This window comes from Monodon monoceros, unplaced genomic scaffold (assembly GCF_005190385.1).
Source record: "Monodon monoceros isolate NGI ecotype Baffin Bay Population unplaced genomic scaffold, NGI_Narwhal_1 Super_Scaffold_1, whole genome shotgun sequence".
Classification (NCBI taxonomy): Eukaryota; Metazoa; Chordata; class Mammalia; order Artiodactyla; family Monodontidae; genus Monodon; species Monodon monoceros.
Window position 1 is genome coordinate 57,112,712 of NW_021703765.1, and position 6,755 is coordinate 57,119,466.

Below are 6,755 nucleotides of genomic sequence, written 5' to 3' on the forward strand. Positions count from 1 at the left end.
GTCTGTTCTTTAAGCCCCCCAGTCTCTGGCATTTTGTCAGAGCAGCCTGAATGGATTAAGACAGTCTTTCTACTTTTTTCTCACCCAGTGGGTGAGGACTTTTTTCTGTGTGTCATTATATTCAGGCTATCAGGTGTCCATAATGTCTGGAAACAAAGGTGTACATACATAGTAGAGGGTTTTATTGCTGTCATGCTACACTTCAATAGCACTGTCTGTGATTTCAGAGTTTGTGGTCCCCCTTGTAAGAAAAAGATGTGTGTGGGTGAGTGGGTGTGAAGCATGTATGGGCAGAGTCCTCGTGCCTGGGCGCCTCCCGGACCCTGGCCAGGTTGTCATCGGCCGCTGTGGAGTCACTCAGGCCTCGGCCCTGGCCAGTCAGTGGACAGAAGGACGGGCAGGCCAGGTGGACGAGGCAGCCGTCCTATGTGGGAGCCTGGCGGGCTCTGTGGGCGCCTCAGGGAACACGCAGCACCTGCTCTACTTTGCTGACCTGAGTTTGGAGGGAGGGTGGCAAGCTAGAGAGCAGGATGGGGAGAGCAATCCCCGGTGTCCTGAGTGGTCTCAGTTACGTGCCTGCTAACTTAATAACGAGGTGACATGGGATGGAGTGGAAGCATGAAGAACTGGAGGTGTCTGGTTAAGTCCTTTTCCCAAACGCCGAAACATGAGTCTGGGGTGTGTGTGTGCCTGTGCATGCAGTGTCAACACAGGGATCTGGAGGGAAACGGCCTTTGTGTGTCCTGCCCACACCCCGAGGGCAGGGGTACGATTGGACTAGAGCCCCATCAACCAAGGGAATGACCTCCAAGTCCGGGAGATGCAGAGCTCAGAGGCCTGGAGGGTGAGGAACAGGGCAGGAAGCACAGGAGGCCTTGGCAGGAACAGCTTTAAATGCTTCAGCCATGGGGCTTCCCTGGTGGCGCAGTGGTGAAGAATCCAACTGTCAGTGCAGGGGACACGGGTTCGATCCCTCATCCGGGAAGATCCCACATGCCGTGGAGCAGCTAAGCCTGTGCGCCACAACTACTGAGCCTGTGTTCTAGAGCCCGCGAGCCACAACTACTGAGCCCACGTGCCTACAGCCCGTGCTCTGCAACAGGAGAAGCCACCACAAGAAGCCCACGCACTGCAACGAAGAGTAGCCCCCGCTCGCCACAACTAGACAAAGCCCATGCGCAGCTACAAAGACCCAACACAGCCAAAAAAACTTAAAAATAAAATGTTTTAGCTGTAAATGGCAGTCTTGCTGTCTGGGAAGAAAGGGTGTGTGTGTGTGCAGTTAAACAACCGTAAATAGCACTAATGGCTGATTCACTGTTGTTGGAAGGGATGGGCGAGAGCCTGTCGAGGCCTGTGCTGGTGCCCAGAACCCGGCCCTGGAGCCATATCTTGGGGAAATCAAGGTGGAATCATATCAAGGTTTTCAATGAGGCTAGTGAAAGCCGGGCGGCCCCCTCACCGTGGGTCCTGGCCAGGCTGGGACTTACCCACGCCTCTGACCCAGCAACCCTCCCCTCTCCTCTGTCCTCTAGACCTTGGCTCAAGCCCCACCTCCTCCTTTGCTGTGAACTTGGAAGGAGGAGGCCGGTGGGCAGGTGGGCACTGGAGGGGTGGACGGGAGCTCTGTGCAGCCGCCTGGATGGGGGGCCACTGAGGAAGCTGCCGGAGGAGGAGTGGGTCCAGGAGGAAGGGCATCCGCCGCTTGCTCTGACCCACTAATGCTGCTCTATAAAATTAATTTCTGCTTTGGAAGTGTTCATTAAGCTGCTGCTTTCATCTCTACTGAGAAAATTATAGGAAGAAGGAGGGCAGAATTCACCCTCAGAGTGGGCACAGGCCCTCTCAGCCCACCTCACCCCTGCTCCCCCCGGACTGTACCTGGAGTCCCACCTCTACTTAGTGACATGCAGCCCATCCTTTAAGATTCTCCCAGAAATGACACCTTCTTCTTGAAGCCTTCCCCAGCACTCTTTTTCTGAACTCTTTCATGAGGCCCTTGCAGATTCTCATGCAGTTGTAAGAAATAATACAGAAAGGTCCCATGTACCCTTTACCCTGTGTCCCCCAAGTTTTTGTTTGTTTTGGTTTTTCGGCCTCACTGCAGGGCGTGCAGGATCTTAGTTCCCTAACCAGGGATTGAACCTATGCCCCCTTTGCATGATCCAACTCATGCGAAGCGCAGAGTCTTAACCACTGGACTGCCAAGGAAGTCCCTTCCCCAAGTTTTATTAGGTAACGTAAAACTCTGGTATGATCTCACAACTAGGATATCACATTGGTTCAGTCAAGCTACAGAACGGTCCCATCACCACAGGAATCCCTCACGTTGATCTTTTATGGCCGCACCCGCTTCCCTCCTGTCCTAGCTCCCATCCTGCACCCCTGGCACCCACTGCTGTGGTCTCTGTTTCTATAATTGTGTCGTTTCAGGAATATGACAAATGGAGTCACACTGTGTAACCTTTGGGGACTGGCTTTTTTCACTCAGCAGCATTCTCTGGAGATTTGCCCAGGTTGTGGACACATCTGTGGTCTGTGCTTTTTTTTTTTTAATTAAAATTTTTTAAAATTTATTTTTCACTGCGTCGGGTCTTTATTGCTGTGTGCGGGCTTTAGTTGTGGTGAGCAGGGTCTAGTCTTCGTTGCGGTGCACGGGCTTCTCATTGTGGTGGCTTCTCTTGTTGCGGAGCACAGACCCTAGGCGTGGGGGCTTCAGTAGTTGCAGCACGCGGGCTCAGTAGTTGTGGCTCGCAGGCTCGGTAGTTGTGGCGCACAGGCTTAGTTGCTCCACGGCATGTGGGATCTTCCCGGACCAGGGCTTAAACCTGTGTCCCCTGCGTTGGCAGGCGGATTCTTAAGCACTGCTCTACCAGGGAAGTCCAGCGTCTTTTTATAGCTGAGGAGTGGTCCACGGTGACCATGCACGACAGGGGGCTTAACCAGTCTGGTTGAAGGACATCTGGGTCGTTTCCAGGTTAGGGCGGTTATGAATAAAGTTGCCGTGAACGTCTGTGTGCAGGTTTTTGTGGGAACATCAGCCTTCATTTCTCTGGGATAAATGCTCAGTTCCTGGGTCACATGGTAGTTGCATTTTTTTTTTTTTTTTTTTTTTTTAAGAAAGTGCCCAACTATTTTCTAGAGTGGCTGCACCACTTAATGTTCTCACCAGGCATGCGCAAGTGCTCCACTGCTCTGCGTCCTCACTGTCATTTGCTGTTGTCACTTCATTTTGGCCATTCTGATAGGTGATATCTCTTTGTGGTTTTAATGTGCATTTCCCTAATGGCTAATGATGTTGGATAACTTTTCAGGCCATATTTGCCACCTGTATGTCCTCTTTGGCATCTTCATGTCTTTTGCGCATTTTCTAATTAGATTGCTTATTTTACTGTTGTGTGTGTTTTTTTTTTTAAACTGCTGAGTTTGGGGAGTTCTTCTAGATACTTGGTCAGATAAATGGTTTACAAGTATTTTCTCCCGCTCTGCAATTTGTCTTCCATGCTTTCAGCAGGGTCTTCCCCAGGGCAAATGTTTAATTTTGATGTTCAATTTATAAATATTTCCTTTTATGGTATCAATTCTCAGAGCTCTGCCTAGACCTAGATTCTGAATATTTTCTCCTGTGTTTTTTTTGGGGGTGGGGTTAAGTTTTACAGTTTTACGTTTTACATTTCAATCCATGGTGTCCGTTTTGAGTTCATTTTTGTATAAGGTGTGAGACTCAGGTCAAGGTTCATTTTCTGCCTATGGGCCTCCAGTTCTGGTACCATTTCTTGAAAAGGCTGTCTTTGCTCCATTGAGTACCTTTGTCAGAAATCAGGGGACGTATGTGTGTAGGTCTATTTCTGGGTGCAGTTCTGCTCTGTTGATCTCTGCCCACACAGCTTCGATTACTCAGCTGTATAAATCTCGAAAGTGCTTCCTTGGTAGGTGTCTACTCCAGCCTGCCGTTTGAGGGTCTCACGGGATCCCTCAGTGGCATTTCGGATCTCACATCTCCGATTTATCGGGTATATATGTGTGCCTGCACGTCCTTGCCCTTGTCAAGCACTCAGTAAATATTTGTTGAATGAGTGAAGGTTTTGTCATCTTTATCTTGAGAAAGAGCTATAACATTATCTTAAAATCTCTTGGCGGGGAATTTCTGACTCTGTAAGTGATCGCCTCAGGACAGTTCATACAGACCTGAGATTCCAGGTGAGGTCAAGTATTAATGTTTTGATGACGACTGAGGGCCATCAGATCGCCCTGTTTTGTTAGCTCTGAGGTTCAGGGGGTCCCTCGCTGGGGTCGTGCCACACCCGGTTGTCCCTGTGAGCAGGTAGCCTCCTCTCTGCCTGTTTCCTGTATCACTGTGGGTGCCCAGGTGGCCTTTCAGGCAGAAGCAGCGATGCTGTGTGAGCGGCCATCAGCTTCAGGCCACACTCACTCCGCCCAGAGATGTAAGACCCAGCCCTTCCTCTGCCCTCAGCATGGACTGTCCTGGCACGTGGGAATCTTTTATACTGTGGAGGGCGGCTGTCAGCCTGTCATCTGCTGTTAAAATAAGGAGCTTGTGAATTTCAGTGACACAGACACAGTTCATGTGGCTTTTCTTAAAAAATAATTAAACTGTAGCCAGAGGGACTTCCCTGGCGGTCCAGTGGGTAAGACTCTGCGCTTCCACTGCAGGGGGCACAGGCTCCACGCCCTGGTCGGGGAGCTAAGATCCCGCATGCTGCACGGCACGGCCAAAAAAAATATATATATGTAGCCATAGCACGTATTTCTGGATAATTTAAACTCCGCTGGACAGTTAACCGCATCCAGTTTGTAATGCGGGAATAAATAACACTTCTCTTTTCAAAATTTACATTTGATGCTGGAGGGGGGTGGTCTGTCAGATTTGTACACTGTACGTGGTGTTCGTGACGCCATATGATTTGGATAACTTTTATCCTCAAATGCAGAATCAAGAGCCAGAGAAATAGAAATGCTTAGAAGATGCTGCCCGGTATGACTCTTTCCCGACTACACTGTCTTGGCATTTCTCTGACTCATGTGAGAACCATCAGACATTGAGTGGTATGATCATGGGCCAAAGAAGCTGTTTTCATTTTTCCCCTTCAGTCGTCAGAAATTATTCAGCATTGAAAAGACGCCAAGCTGTATATATAGTTACGCATCTGTGCAGAACGTCTTGCTGTTGAGCAGTTGATTGCCAGCATTTGAATCCCTGACATAAGGATGAGCCTGGGAGAAATGAGAGAGAGACCTTGAGCCTCCAGGGTGCTTCGCCTTGGGCTGGTCAGTTCCTGTGCTGAGAGAAGGCTTGTGTGGGAGGCTTGGTTCTCATTTGTCCCCCAGCATCACAGATGTTCTTTTTTGTGACCCACAGCAGGTTGACTGGGACAAGGGAATGTCCAAAACACAGAAGCGTTCATCAGATGGTTGGTGTTTGAGCATAGATGTTCTTCAGCTTTGGACGCTGGGAGCCCAGGCAAAGCTGTATTTACTCACCAAGCCCATACTTGTGTGGATGATTTAACCCTGAACAGTTGGAGTAGCCTCTTGGTGGTTGTTTGCCCGTCTCACGCAGCTTCCCCTCTTCCGGCTGGAGGTCTCACCATAGTCTGAGCAGGGCTGGGAGCCGGAGGGGGCTGTTTGGGGGAAACCAGGGGTGGTACGTTGCGGCACCGGGTACCGTTTCCATACCCCCCGCCCCAGGACTATTGGTCAAGGTGCTGGGGGGGGGAGGGGGCTGCGAAGAGGCTTGTGGATGTTCCATCATCTGTGCTTATTCACGGGGATTAGCAATAATGTTTTTCATGAGTGAAACAAAGTCACTTCTGAAAAATCCTCCATTATTTTTGTGGCTCCTAGCAAATAGGACAGTTTAAAGATGATGTAATTTTATGCAACAAGTGCCTGTCTGTCTGGGTCTAATGCGTGTGTTTAAAACGCTCTTAATGATCGAGAGCTTTACACGCTCCTCCTGGAGGAGTCGTAGGAACTTCTCTGGGTGAAATGAGATGCTTTCCTTCTGGCCAACCGAGTCCGTGGTTGGGCCGCTCGCTTCCTTTTCAACTTTGAAGTGTCGCTGGGAGTTTCTTGTTTCCAGGGGTTCTCTTGTGTAGGGTTTGGGTTTGGATTTATTTTTGAACCAGGTAACTCCCAGGGTCACTAAGTGATGGGGCCCAGGTGTCGCATAACCCTCACATTGTCGTATAACATTGCACATTGGGATTGCACGACGAATCACTGCTGAGCCATCGCTCAGAGATGGTTTCTCAGCCTCGGCTCTGCGGGTGTTTTGGGCTGGATAACTCTTTGCCGCGGGAGGCCACTCTGTGCCCTGTAGGATGCGTAACAGCCTCTCTGGCCTCCACCCACTGGATGCCAGTAACAACCCTCCATTTGTGCCAGTGTTTGTGGGCAAAGCCAAGTGTCCCTGGGGAGGGAGGGGCCCCAAGTTACCCCCAGTTGAGCACCACCGGCTGGGAGAGAGAGACCACGTGCACAGTCTGGCCTGACATCTCTCCCCCAGCTTCGGAGGGAAGCATCCCTGCAACCAGATGGGCATGTGGTGCTGTCCACGTGCCCCTGGCCTTGACAGTGGAGTCGTGTTCTTCCTCTCGAGGGAGGGATGGTTTGACATGATTGTGAGGGGCTGCATAGGCTGTTCTGGTACCTTCGTAAGCCTTCTCGTCTCCCTCCTCGCCCTGTACACACACACACACACACACACACACACACACACACACACACACACA

General features: G+C 50.5%; 1 protein-coding gene across 2 annotated transcripts in view; it reads left to right on the top strand.

Moving 5' to 3' along the window:
• The window catches only part of MTCL1 (microtubule crosslinking factor 1), a 122,424-nt gene that overhangs the window by 21,179 nt on the left and 94,490 nt on the right, over nt 1-6,755 (top strand). The gene's annotated exons all lie outside the window — the stretch shown is intronic.